The sequence below is a fragment of the Myotis yumanensis genome, unplaced genomic scaffold (assembly GCF_028538775.1).
Source record: "Myotis yumanensis isolate MYYU_CA2020_CCGP unplaced genomic scaffold, mMyoYum1.0.hap1 SCAF_1, whole genome shotgun sequence".
NCBI lineage: Eukaryota > Metazoa > Chordata > Mammalia > Chiroptera > Vespertilionidae > Myotis > Myotis yumanensis.
Window position 1 is genome coordinate 217,378,474 of NW_027223752.1, and position 14,643 is coordinate 217,393,116.

At 46.4% G+C, this 14,643-nt stretch overlaps 1 protein-coding gene across 2 annotated transcripts in view; it reads right to left on the bottom strand.

The window, feature by feature from the left end:
* Positions 1–12,340, bottom strand: part of TBC1D1 (TBC1 domain family member 1) — a 207,937-nt gene extending 195,597 nt beyond the window's left edge. The window contains exon 1 of one of the 2 annotated variants that reach the window (XM_070398004.1): positions 12,158–12,340. The gene's annotated coding sequence lies outside the window, so the exon portion shown is untranslated. The remainder of the gene's footprint in view (positions 1–12,157) is intronic. The other variant, XM_070398012.1, reaches the window with a different exon arrangement.
* Positions 12,341–14,643: the final 2,303 nt, after the last annotated feature.

Sequence of the window (14,643 nt, forward strand, 5' to 3'; positions counted from 1 at the left end):
CGATAAAGGCAGGGGCCACGTCTATCTGATTCACCATTCTATCCCTGGTGCCTGGCACAGCGCCTGACTCAGAATAGGTTCAATAAATATTTTAAAGTAGTGAATGAAGACTCTTCCATCCTAAAAATAAAGATATTTCCCCTTGACCTCAAACCTCCCCCAGCCACAACTCTTCCTTCTCTACACAAATTTCTTCAAGATAAAATCTACAAGGTCTCCACTTCCCACTGTCCATCCACAATATCGACTGTGACTAAAAGCACATTGCTCCTGGTAAGTTCACCCACATGCTCTGGTTGTGAAATCCAAGGGGACTTTTTAGTTCTTAACTGTCTTGTCCTTTCTGATGAATTTCTCAATGTTGACCACTCCCCTTCCTGCTTAAAACTTGTGGTTCTCTATCTTAACCTCTCTGGGTTGCTTCTTTTCAGATTCTGTGATGACTTTCTTTCTCGGTTCCCCTCATTCTACCTGCATGCTCTTGGTTGTTGACACCTAATATCTTGGTGTCGACAACCACATTCCAATAATCCTGCTGCTGCTGCTAACAACTTACTTTTATTAAGTACCGGCACTCTGCATGTGTTATTTCATCTTCATAACACCCTTCACCTCCAACCCTAGTCTCAGTGAGAGACTACTATTCTTGCCACTTTTTACGGCCTAGGAAACTGAGGCCTAGAGAGCTTGAGTCATTTGTCACAGGTGATGTGAGAGTCCACACCTCATTCTCAACCCCTCCTCTTGAGTGCTGCACAAAAATGCATCTACCACGCATACCCTGAGGATTCCTAGTTTTCATCTCCCCTTGACCCTCAAAGAATTCCAGATCCGTACAAGCCATTAAATAGTTCTATCTGGGTAGCCTGTAGGCACCTCAGTCTCAACTTAGTTATTTTAAAACTAACTTAGTCTCACCTCTCCCCTTTCTGCTTCCCAAAACTTCTCTTCCTTCCTATAAGTTATATTTCTGTGACCAGCATCAATGTTTATGCTATTGGCTAAGCCACAGCCAAGGAGTCGTTGGTATCCCCTCTCCCCAAACTCATATGTTGAAATCCTGATTTTCAATGTGCTGATTTTAGGAGTTTGGGCCTTTCTGGAGTGATTAGATCATGAGGGCAGAACTCCCATGAATGGAATTAGTGCCCTTATAACAGAGAACCAGACAGCTCTTTTGTCCCTTCCACCAAGTGAGGGTGCAGAAAAAGATGGCATGAACCAGGAAGTGGGCCATCACCCGACACCGAATCTTCCAGCACCTTGATCTTGAACTTCCCAGCTTCCAGAACTGTGAGAAATAAATTTCTGTTGTTTATAAACCACCCAGTCTATGGTATGCTGTTATAGACTAAGATGAATCATTCAGATTCCTTCTTCATCTTACCACTACTTCTAAGACATATTTAAATATGTCTTATCTTTTCTCAACTGGAGTAAAAGAGCCCCAACCTTCAATCCCTCCTTCACATATTTCCTAGAGTAATTTAACAAACACACAAAATTGATCATGTCACTCCTCTGCTAATAATTTCTTAATAATTGCCCCATAACATCTGAAGTCTTCTACATAGTATATAAGGTCTCTTTGGAATATGGCCCAACTATATGCTCCCCTCAAGCACCCTCCTTCATGCACCTTTTGACTCTGAAGATAGAGAACTAGTTATGGTTCCCCATAGGAGATGTGATTTCTCATGCCGCTGTGCCATAGTGCATACTGTTCCTCCCTTCTGGGAACACAACTCCTGCCACAAACTGTAAAGGCTCTGAGATTTTAACAGTTAGCCTGCCACAGTTAGCCTCCTGGTAGGAGACATGAGACTCCTGGGTCTGAGACAAAGAGCAATAGCACATTTCATGAAAGTGTATTCCCTGTCTCTTTTCCTTTAAACTATAGCTTCTCTTAATGATGAGGACAGACTTGAAGTTCACATAACCCCATAAATAATGGTCTCTCGTGCCTTTTTCCTCTCTCTAACCTACAGGTGAAAGTAGCATTAAATGTCTGGGTCAGTGTCCACTCCGGTAACTGAATCTGTTTCAAGTTCAACTGCTGACAACTGCTAATCCCAAGACATGATTAAAGAAGTACTAGAATTTGTCAATTCTAGTACTGTCAATCAATGTAACTGAAGCAGTTATTAATATGATGGCAACAGCATCTCAGAATTACTTTTAGTTTTCTTATTTAGTTTTCTGTACTTAATGCAAAAAAAGTGCAGAATTTAGTAATTTAAGTCATTTGGTAAATAATTAGTCATTAATCAGTTCTGCCATTTCATTGACAAAACTACTAGTATCTGATGGCCTAAGCAGGGGTGCAAAATCACTTGCTCTGGCCCTGCCAAGACCTTAGGGGTGAGTTAGTTAAATGTTTGACCAAATACAGAAGGCTAATTTTTAAGATGATAATTTTGTATGGCCCTCGAATGATGTTATAAATATCCAGATGACCTTTGGCAGAAGAAAGGTCCCCCACCCTGGCCTAAAGTCTTCACTTTTTAACCAGCTGGGGCACATTCTTAGTATCTCTGTAAAAAGTGTACTGGGCCTTAATACTGTTTATAAACTATCAAATAAGTTCTATCTCACACACAGTCATAATTATTTATAAGCAATTCAGATTTTGCTGATATAAGATTCATGGTAACACACTAGGTAACTGTTTGTATTACTTTTCAATAAAAAGTTCCATGAAACAGATGAACTATTTAAAAAATACTAACAAACCATTAGATTATTTTTTTAAACCATCTCAATCCACATCATATTCACACAACCTCTGACCTTTAAGCCTCAGGTTCCACCTATTCCAAGAGGCCTCTCGTGCCTCAGACCCTCAGTATGATCTGCTATCCTACTGAGCTCGTTATATTCCTGTGTGTACACGCCCCATCATTTACAGAGACCATCTGTATCCTACACAACTCCTACCTACCACAGTCCATAAACATGGTAGCTATCCGAAACACAGAGATGCTTTCATTAAAACAACTTCAACAATCTTGTTAGTGGATCCTGCTAAACATATTCCAGGAAGCCTGCACTTAGAATCACACCATTTTAAAGCTAGAAAGGTCCTTTTAACCATTCAGAAATCCCCCTCATATTTGAAATGAGGAAACTGGGTTCTGGAGAATAAGTGGCTTGTCCAACTTTGGTGACAGAATTAGGACAATCCAAGTCCCTGACTCCCTTCCAAGTGCTGCAAAGAACCTCAGTTTCCTCAAGAAAACAATTTCAAGTGTGCACTTAAGAAAGCAAGTTACTTAACTACTCCAAAGTTCAAGTTTATTCTCGTAAGTGTGGAGAGCGGCTACAGCGTTTGGACAGGTTCAAGCCTGGGACTAATGAGAGGGCACGATCCTCTCGTGGTAAAGCCACGTGTAAGTCCCAACACAATTATAGCCAAAGGCTAACGTTGTAAGCTTGACCTTATGGTCCAAACCTGTGGTCCCACGTGGCTAAGTGATATGGGCTGTGGGAGGTGCAGCAAGTAAACAAAGTTTGATCTGGTGTATGTAATTGAGTAGATTTGAAACCCACGAGGACATTGAAACCACGCCCTTACTTTGCCTCGTGGAATCTGGCTATAAAATAAAGACTCAGTTTTCAGGCTATGGCACTGTCTCTCCATCAGAGAGAGCAGTGTCCCACCTAGACCCAGCTTTCTTCTCTTGTCTGTCTTTTCTAAATCCTTCACTGCCCCCTCTCAGGTTCAGTACATGGCGCCCAACGTGGGGCTGAGTATAAGGAAGAGGGGCCTGAGTTCAGGCTCACCCATGGCCGTGCTGGCTCAACACAATAAGATAATGGAACAGGATCATCTCCAAGTTTTCTTCTATCTCTAAAATCTGGTGAATCTAATTTCATAATGTATGATACCAAATGTCCTCAGCATCGTGTGGGATGGAGAGCTACTCCCATCTTCCTGTCAAGAACATAAATGTGGAGGAGGTACATGAAGGAAAAATGGGGGTGACTGATCAGGAAGCCAGAGAAGTGATGGTGGGAGTTAGGAGAAAGCTGCTATTGGGAACCCCCTCTTCCCAGCCCCCCATCCACTCCTTGCCAGCAAACCACAGGGAGTAGGATGGGGACTTTCCAGTGGCTGAGGATGCTGCTGCCTCTGCAGGTTTCGCCCTCACCTCCTCAGAACTGCTGGGAGGAGGGAAAGAAAGAATAAAGGGAGGTGTGTTGGAAGCTTCTAGCTCCAGGCTGGGGCAGGGTGTCCCCAGATGGCCACTCATTCTCCCCACCCGGCCCCTGCCCCTGCTCCTGGCAAATCAGTGGTTAATTTTTCAGTTGTTTAACCCAGACAGAGCGGTCGGTCACATGGCTGAACAGAATTATTCTGCCACCTGAATAGTCTATTCTAAAACCACTGGCTTGGCTAAACTATCTGTCCATTTTTACATAGCATGCCACCCAATCAGAGTAGTGTGTTGCTCACCCCAGAATCACCTGCAGGTCCCTTTGGAGCAGTTGTCTATCTCACCATCATACAGAGCTCCTGGAGCCAGGGCTTCCCATCTTTCCAACATCAAGAATGCTCTCATAACGGTCTAAAGATGGCAGCGGAAGTAATCGCCGCCTCCCACAACCACATCAAAATTACAACTAAAATACAGAACAACCGTTATCCAGAACCACTGGAAAGCTGGCTGAATGGAATTCCTACAACTAGAGAAGTAAAGAAGAAAGCACACAGACTGGTAGGAGGCACTGAACGGGCCTCGCACCCACCTGTGCTGCTTCTTTAATTGGGAGGGAGAGCATCTCTGCAGAGGCCACCTGAAGGAGCAAGGGGTCCCAGCCCCACACCAGCCCACCAGCCCAGGGCCCCAGAGCTGAGAAAAGAAGTCCCTATGGGCAGTAAGAACTACAGGCTATAAAAACCAGTGTGCATTGGAGCTCAGTGACACAGAGGCTGCTGGAGACCCAGCTGTTCCTCCTAAAAGGCCGGCACCACGAACTCAACTTACAAGGTCCTGCTTCCTCTGAGCTCCAGCACCACAGAGAGATTTCGAGGGGAGGCAGGGGAAGGGAGGACATAGACACATACGAGGAGGAACTGGGTTGTCTGGCATCGGGGCAGGAACTCGTATTGGGATGGCTTTCTCCCAGACGGAGGTGCTGGCATGGATCATTGTTCCTATGCTGAGACCTCTGGTTGCAGGGCTGACTGACAGCCACTTCTGTTTGCTCCGCCCTGGTGATTCCCTAAGAGCCTGCCTCATCCAATTTACAATCCCACTCAAGCTGCTTGCAGCTGCTTTGCATATAAATGGCCTGTCCTTACTCAGGCTAAAATCAAACAAGCTGCAGCTGGGTCAGGGAGCCCCAAACCTATCTATAAAAGGCCCAAGACCTGGCAGCAGCACCAGCCTGCCTTGCTTCATAGCTGGGACTCATCTGGGCACTTCCAAACCCAATACAAAGAGGGGGAATCTGCAGATCTCCCAGTAGCTCCTGCTGGGTGGCCCCAGGCAGTGGCTGACTTTGCACCTCCCTGGAGACCCAAGAGCCAGTGCACCCAGTGGTCAGTGTCAGACCATACCAGATTACAACTCTTCACATCCATAAACAAACACTCAAGGGACAGACTCAATAAGCACCAAAGCCCCACTGGAGCAAGTCCTGCCCCATAAGGGGTCTCCTACACAGCAAGCAGCTCTCCCACTGTAGTCACAGCTGGTCCTCACAGTAAATTGGCTTGGAGGTCAATTCCTCCCAGTGACATCAACAGCAATCAAGTCTCAACTACAACAAGACTGTGCTCACAGCCCACAAAGGGGTGCACCTAGAGTTCCCAGCTCAGGTGACTGGGAAGGCTGAGCCACTGGGCCCTATAGGACCCCTACTACACAACACCATTCAACCAACTCAAGAAGATATAGCAGCTCTACCCAATACATAGAAACAAACACAGGGAAGCAGCCAAAATGCAGAGACAAAGAAACGTCACAAATGAAAGAAATGGAAGAAAGCAAACTATTGGATATAGAGTTCAAAACAAAGGTTTTAAGGTTACTCAAGAATCTTCTAGAAACATCCAAAAAAAAAAAAAATGAAAAAGGCCGTCAGAAATTAAGCATACACTGACTGAAATAAAGAATAATAAAGAGCTTCACAGACAAGAAAAAGCTAAAGGAATCATCACCACCAAACCAGTATTATATGAAATATTGAAGGGTATTCTTTAAGAAGAGGAAGAAGAAGGAAAAGAAAAAATATGAACAACAAAATGGCAACAAATGCATACCTATCAACAATTAAATCTAAAAATCAAAAAAAACAAATAAGAAATCTAATGGACAGAATGAAATAGAATCAGAGGCATGGAAATGGAACAGACTGACGATTCTCAGACAGAAGGGGGGTAGGGAGGTGGGAAGAGATTAAACAAAGATCTTATATGCATATATGCATTACCTATGGACACAGACAGTAGGGTGGTGAAGGCCTGGATGGAAGGGGATGATGGGGGGTAAAAAGAGGGACATCTGTAATAATCTCAACAATAAAGATTTTTTTAAAAAAAGAATGCTCCCACACCAGTGTGAGCCTAATTTGACACATAAGAAATGATGCTTTATTTATTTCCTTCCTATGTAAAACAGAGCCAATTTAAGGCTAGTCCTTACACTTTCACTTCTTGTATTCTCTTCTACTGTATTGCACAGGATAAAGGGGTGGTGGGTGGGGTCCTAGCTGGGATTATGTATAACCAACCCTCCCTCCTGGCATAGCTGCTTTAAGTTACTTATTCTCCTAAAAGGAATAGTAATATACAGGCTGTCCCTCAAAAAATGTATACACACTTGAACAGCTGATAGCTCAACTGATGTTTCTTTCTTCTCATATTTAACCCATTGGAATTAATAATTATTCAAAGTGTATATATATATTTTGGGGACACCCAGTATATTTTTTTAGTATTAATTATTTTTAATTTTTCAGTTACAGTTGACATACATTATATTAGTTTCAGGTGTTCAACATAGTGATCAAGCATTTATACACCTTATAAAGTGATCATCCCAATAAGTTATTATAATATTATTGACTATATTCCCTATGCTTACTTTACATCCCCATGACTATTCTGAACCACCAATTTGTACTTTTTAATGCCTTCACTTTTTTTAACGTATCTCCCTACCCCCTTCTCATCTGGCAACTGTTAAAATGTTCTCCAGCCCAAGCCAGTTTGGCTCAGTGGATAGAGCACCGGCCTGGGGACTGAAGGGTCCTGGGTTCAATTCCAATCAAGTGCTGGGGCTAACTGGCAGACCCTGAATGACGAATGATTACTTTGTGAAAAAGAGGCTAAGGGACTGGTTGGCATAAGAAGCCAAAAAAAGCCTCAATTGCCTGCCTCGTTAGGCTTTTATTATGACAACAGCTTGAACTAAAATTAACCTCTAACTACAATCAACAGGGTAAGCATCCTTGAGAAGACACCTGCATCTGTAATGTCTTTCAAACAAGGACATTTTGAAATCTAAACATTAAAATTCTAATAAAACACTCAAGGACTCAGACTTGTTTGGAAAAGTCAAGGCAGAATCTGCTGCCTTCAGCAAGGTCCCCCAGAGGCCTCTGACCTTTAGAAAATCCTCCTTACAGACTTTCCAGCGAAGTCCCATACTTCCCCACAGTCAAGGGCACATACTCGGGTTTCAGGCTTGATCCCCAGTAGGAGGCATGCAGAAGGCAGACGATCAATGATTCTCTCTCATCATTGATGTTTCTATCTCTCTCTCCCTTTCCCTTCCTCTCTGAAATCAATAAAAATATATTTTAAAAATGTTCTCCGTATTTATGAGTTTGTTTCTGTTTTGTTTGTTCATTTTTAGATTCCACATATAAGTGAAATCATATAGTATTTGTCTTTGTCTATATTTCACTTAGCATAATACCCTCTAGGTCCACCCATGTTGTCACAAATGGCTAGATTTCATCTTTAATGGCCGAGTAATTGTCCATTGTATATATGTAGCACATCTTTATCCATTCCGCTATTAGTAATAATTGTTAACACATAATAGCACTTTTGTGTCTATTATCCAATTTAGCTCTCACAACCACCTTGGACAATAAAGATTATTATTATTACCACATTAGAATAAGGACTATTATGAAATACTATCATTATCAGCTCCAATTTAAAGAAGAAAAATGAGAAGAAAATTGCTGCACAGAGAACTGAAGTCACTTGCTCATAGTCATACTAGTAACAAGTGGTCAACCAGGTTTTGAACCCAGGTCCTTCGGCAGAGCTTGTACTTGGGCTTAACTACTTTGCTAGATTGATTAATTGCCTCTTCTTGGATATTACATATACTATATATAGTCTTACAACTCTGAGAAGCATATTTTATCACCCCCATTTTACCTAAGGGTCCCCTGGCTTGTACTAGTAAATGGTGAAGGCAGGATTTGAATCCAGACCTGTCTTATGCCCAAATTTCTATTCTTTGAGATATAAGAATATCTCTAGAAGGGAATAACTCTAAAATTCCTCTTTCTAGTGGATTAGCTGGGTTGTTTTTCTACCCAAATCTTTCTTGGCCTCAGTAATCTTGTACCGGGCACTGTTCTAAGAATGTCACACAGATGAATTAAGTTTGACGATGAACCCATAATGCTTACCTATTTTGGCAGTGTAGGATCACTGATCATACATAATGTATTGGCAGATATGTATATTCTTTTTTTTAAGAGAAAAAGAGCTACTGCTTGTCACAAGGAAACAGGCGCACTCAAGCCTAAATGCCTGCCTGTTAGCTGGTGCTGAGCACGCTCTCTGAATTCTGCACAGCTTCACTGAGGCCTCAGTGCTGAGACTGCTTCGCATGGCCCAAATATGACTGATCTTTTGCTGAACATTTGAAACCTGAAAAGGGACACACTGCCCTTAAATCTAAGAATCCATCCAATGGAAATCCTGGCTTGAAAATGTTAAAACCTTGAAAACGGAAACCTTCCTGTCTTTTGTGAAGAATCTGGTTTTAAAATATTTTTTATCTGTGTGTGGAGCTGGGAAGGAAGAAATGAAGATAAAAGTCAGCAAAGGCAATTGTAAGGTAACCCTTTGCCATCACCAACACTCTGCTCAGTGCACTTACTGTCATTTTTAATGAACAGATTCTGCTTCTCCAGCTTTTAATGATCAAGAAAAGAGAAGGTCTGAAAAACATATCACGTTCTGGAACTCACACAGCCATTACACTTGAGAAGGTAAGGAAAAGGGCAAAGCAAAGTATGCCAAGGCACCCACACACAAGCAGACAGGAGCCCCCAAGTGGGCTGATACACAGGTTAGGTGGTCTGAGGAATCTGAAGAGTGGAAACTAGGGACCTTCAGAGAAATGCTATGAAGGGAGTAAAATCTGTTTGAGGGAGTTGTCATTTTGTGACATAAAATTAAAGCATATTAAAAAACAAAACCCTCTCAAGCATGCAGCCCTACTCCAGGCAGCATGACTGGAGATGCAGGTGTGAATGGGAACTAGGGAAGCTCCATGCTGCTTAGGACAGTACTCCTGGCTGTTTCCCAGCAGTACATCCAAGAAGATCTGGCATGAAAGGAACTGACTACCCATACCTGGCTCCCCTTGGGGGTACATCTGATTGCCCTGCAGCCCTTCTGATAAAGGCTGTTTTTTTGTCTTGTTTTGTTTTTAATACGTCTTTTTATTGATTTCAGAGAGGAAGGGGGGGACCTCAATGATGAAAGACAATCATTGATCGGCAGCCTCTTGAACCCCCGCCCTCCACTGGGGATCAAGCCCGAAGCCCAAGCATGTACCCTGACCGCAATCGAACCGTGACCTCCTGGTTCATTAGTCAAAGCTCAATCACTGAGCTACACTGGCCGGGCAAAGGCTGTTTTCTAGGGAATTAGGAGACCAAGATTGTCAATAGCTGGGTAACAAGGGAGAAGAAGCAAGCTATGTTTCTTCAGAGTTGCCCTTCTTTCTCATCCCCCCTGGTACTATGACAAACAATGTCATAATGGGATAAAGGGCAGCACTGACATGATGGTACCCAACCAGAAACATTATCATAGTGAGAGGGGAAATCCCCCGAGTGCTCTGTGGGAAAGATAATGGTCGACTATGTCACAGTCCTATTTGCAACACTTTACTTTTTATATTAATAATTTATAAAATCAATGAATTTTCCTCCTATTTTACTGGTTTGCAAACAGCTAGACAAATCCACATAAAGGCATTTATTTTCATTATCACCTGATTGGCTGGGTGTCCTCCGGTGCACGGAAGGGTTGCCAGTTCAATTCCCAGTCAGGGCACAGGCCCTGATTATGGGCTCAATCCAGTAGGGGTCATGAAGGAGGCAGCCAACTGATACTTCACTCTCACATGGATGCTTCTCTCTCTCTCCCTCTCCCTGCCTTTCTTTCTTTCTCTCTCTCTCTCTCTCTCTCTCTCTCTCTCTCTCTCAAAAAAAAAAAAAAAAAAAAATCAGCTCTAACCGGTTTGGCTCAGTGGATAGAGCGTCGGCCTGCGGACTGAAGGGTCCCAGGTTCGATTCCAGTCAAGGGCATGTACCTTGGTTGTGAGCACATCCCCAGTAGGGGGTGTGCAGGAGGCAGCTGGTCGATGTTTCTCTTTCATCGATGTTTCTAACTCTCTATCCCTCTCCCTTTCTCTCTGTAAAAAATATTTTTTTAAAAATCAATAAAAACACTTAAAAAAAAGAAAATGTCCCCTCAACATTTCATCCTTTAACTCACAGCTATGCTCACTATCCAGTAGCTCATTTTGTCAACTACTTACAGATAAATCTGGTGAGAAAGCACTTCTGAGAGTCTTATTTCCCTATAACTTGATTAGAAAAAAAAAAAATTTGACACTGTGATGGCATTCCATTCCCAACAGATGCAAAACACCTGTTAACAATAGTCCTCAACAAACTGTTGACAAACTTTTTCATACAATGTCAGCTCCAGGACCCACCTGCCCCAGGGCTCCCTAACCCAAGGAGAGAGAGAACAGGAATTGTTCAGAAGCACCAAGAGTCCTGCAAGGATTCCCAGCCTCCTGAGACAGCGCCCATTCATTCTTCCACCCAACCCCTCCCACACCCAGCAGGCTCTCAACACACAACAGCACCCACAGGTGGCCATTCTCCAACTCCAACCCACCCCATCTGGAATCTGGGGAAGAGGATGAATTTCTGCTTTCCTAAAAAAGGGCTTTCCATCAAGGCCGCTGCAGCTCAGCTTAAGTCTGTTGCAAAAAGTTTAGAAGTTTGGACTTGTAAAGGTAGCCGAGTTTCTTGGGTGTGACCCTTATAAACCAGGTCATTTTAAAATGCTCTTTCTGATTATATTAATCAATTAAATGATCCAAAAGGAGGAATGAGATCTACGTGAAGTGAATAGCTGTCCATTAATGTAGGGCACTCTAAAAACTGTTTAATGGAAGGAACAGTTATCGCTTTCAATTTTTTTTCCTTTCTAAGCGACTTGCAGAGAATAAGCTATTATCAATAAACTTACAACGGGGAAAGCCGCCTCTAGGTGGATTCCAAAGAAAACGACTCCTTTCTTTTTTAAGTAAAAACAACAACGTGTCCCGAAGTTTGAAGGGGGTCCCATAATCAGACCAATCAGGAAACTGCTAGAAACAATTAAGCAGGGTTTCAAAATGACGGGTACAGGATGTGCCCATAGAAAGAAATGTTGAGCGCACTGGGGCAGCTGCCAAAGTTACTACTGCGAAGTACCCTGAACTTTTAAAGGATGGCATGGAATTACTCCAACCGACCATCCCCCAATCTGGTCGCCTTACAAACACATTAGCCATAGAGATATTTGGCGGGAGGGGAAGGAGGGAGATGCGAGGACCTTAGAGCAGGAGTGGGGAGGGCAGAAGGAGGGAGGCTTTCCGAGCTCCTGGGTCCTTAAGAACTAGAAGGTTTCGCTTTGGTCCAAAGAGGTGGCAATGAACTTCCTCCCCCGAGAGCCCTCGGGTTTCCTGCACCGCAGAAACGCCCCTGGGCTGCCCGAACCCGGCTCCTCCGCGGGCCCGGGAGCTCCGGGGCCGGGGGTGGGGTGCGGCCGGGATGCCCCGGGAGGAACCAGCCGCGTGGCTCGGACGCGGCCGGAGAAGGCGCCTACCTGTGCGGCGGCGCGCTCAGGGCGCGGGGCCGGGCCGGGGCGCTCAGGTGCTGGGGGGCAGCTTGGGGACGGCCTGGGCGCGCGGGGCGTCCATCGTGCCCCCTGGCAGCGTGCTTCCAGCCGCCAGGGCCGGGAGGGGCCTCCGGCTCGGCTCCCGCCTCTTCAGCCGGCTGGGGACCCAGCGGGTCCGGCGTCCGCGGCGGCGGCAGCAACAGGCTCGGCGGCGGCGGCGGCGGCAGCGGAGGCTGAGCAGCGGGAGGAGGAGGAGGAGGAGGTGTCTGCGCGCGGCTCGCGTTTCCTCCTCCCCGGCTGGGCGAGCGCGGGGGAGGCGAGGGGCGGGCAGGAGCGGGGATCGCCGGACTCGGTCCCCCGGGACCTGCGAGGGGGACGCGGTGCACGCCTCCACGCTGCGCCGTGTGACCGCCGGAGCGGCACGGCCGGGACAGGCGAGCCCCACGCGGGCGACAGCTGCTGCAGTGCGGGTCCGCCGCGGCCTCCCGCCCCTCCCGGCCTCTGCTCTTCCGGGCGGTGCATCCTCGGCCGCCCGCGGGCTCCGGCCCTGGCCCGGGGGAGGGTGTCGGGGCGCCGTCCCAGCGCGGGGTCCCGGCCCGCGGCTCGCCTGGGGCCCCGGGGCGCGGAGCCCGCGCGTGATTAAGGCCCTCGTGGCGGGAGGTGCGGCCGCACACTCCGTCCTCAGCAGCCTATTTATAGCAGGTGGCCGGCCCGCGGGGCTCTCGGCAGGTGGCACTGCCCGCCCGCGCTCGGCCCTGCGGGAGCCTGGCCGTATCTGCACTCTCGCCTTCTCCCTCCGAAACGGACCCGGCGCAAACTGCACAGAACGGGGGAGGCCACCGGCCACCCGGCTCTCCCAGCACCTCTTCCTGCCCTCGGGTTGGAGGATGGCAGGGAGCGGGGTGAGGCCCAGACATCCTATGGGCACTGGCAGGCAAGGCAGGGACCTGGGGGCTTAGCGAAGGGGCTACGGTTGAAGTGCTCTCCCCTAGGGAGCACCAGTGAGCCCGGTTCCCAACAACTGCGGGGTGGTGCAGGGGCTCGCTCTCTCTCTCTTTCTCTCCCTCTCTCTCTCTCTCTCTCTCTCACACACACACACACACACACACACACACACACACAGGCAGCGTGCCTACCCGTGGATCCGGTTTGGGGGAGTTCCCAGGGCCTGTAAGGAGACACTGGACACATGTAAGGGCTAAGAAAGCGCGCTCCCAGGAGGAAGGCACTCCGTCAGCAATTTCACTGTCAGGAGAAGGATGCGGATTTGAGGAGAGTAGAGTCCAGAGCTCAGCTCTGGAGGTGAGTGAGGCGGTGAGAAGAGGGAGGTAAAGTTGAGGGGACGGGGCAGCAGTGGAGAATCCCAGGAGGCAGGCATTGTTTTGTTCAGTGTGGCTGGAGGCCCACTCTAGGGACATGCCAGAGAGCTTGGACTTGAACCCAAATCCCAACTCCACCACTGGGTGGCCTAGGCAAGCTGCCGGGCCGCCATTCTCTTACCTGTAAAATGGGACCAGTACACACTCTATAGGACCACCCTGAGGATAAAATGGGAACATGAATGTAAAGGGGGCCTCAACCTGTGGCCTCAGCGATTGTCACCCTGGCAAAGGAGGCACATAGGGGTTCAAGGTGCCCCGCCCCCCTCCTCCTGAAGAGTATGTTCCCAGAAGCTGAGCCAGACTCTTGGAGCCTTTGGGATTAGGATTCCCTGATCCCACTCCTCTTTGGATGCTCACATCCAGGAAGGTATGTTAAACGGCACACAGAAGTTTTATCACGGCTTGTTTTAAAACTCTAGTAGTAGCCAAGCTGGTGTTGATCAGCATTTGAGCATCGACCCAGGAATCAAGAGGTCACCAGTTCCACTCCTGGTCAGGGCACTTGCCCAGGTTGCAGGCTTTATCACCAGTAGGGGGCATGCAGGAGGCAGCGGGTTGATGATGTTCTTCTCTCATCCATGTTTCTATCTCTCTATCCCTCTCCTATTCTCTCTCTCAAAATTAATAAAAACATTTTTTAGAAGTCAGATATTTTTTAAAAAATAAAATAAAAACTCTAGTAGTGGTGGTAGCTGTTATTCATGAAGGCTCATCTATTTGGGATGTTGTGGTAGGTACTTTACATGTATTGTCTCTAAGCCTCACAAAAACTCTGCAGAGCAGCAGTGAATTAAGTCCACTTGACTAATGAGGAAATTGAGAGGTAAATGCCTCCTGGAGGCCGCGAGCTGGTATGTGCTGGGACCCCCAAAGGCCAGAGCTCCTTCTAACACACTTTCTCTCTGGCCACTGTGTAGCCACTCTTGTAGCACTTGGCTCATTCTTTGTGACTAAGCACAATTATTTGTGTACTTGGCCTCAAATCTTTCCTAAAAAGAGGTGAGGAATATATACAGACATGAGCATTTTAATGATTAGAACGTTCATTGGGTTCTGGACATTGTTCTTCATTAGGTTACAAGACCAGGTAAA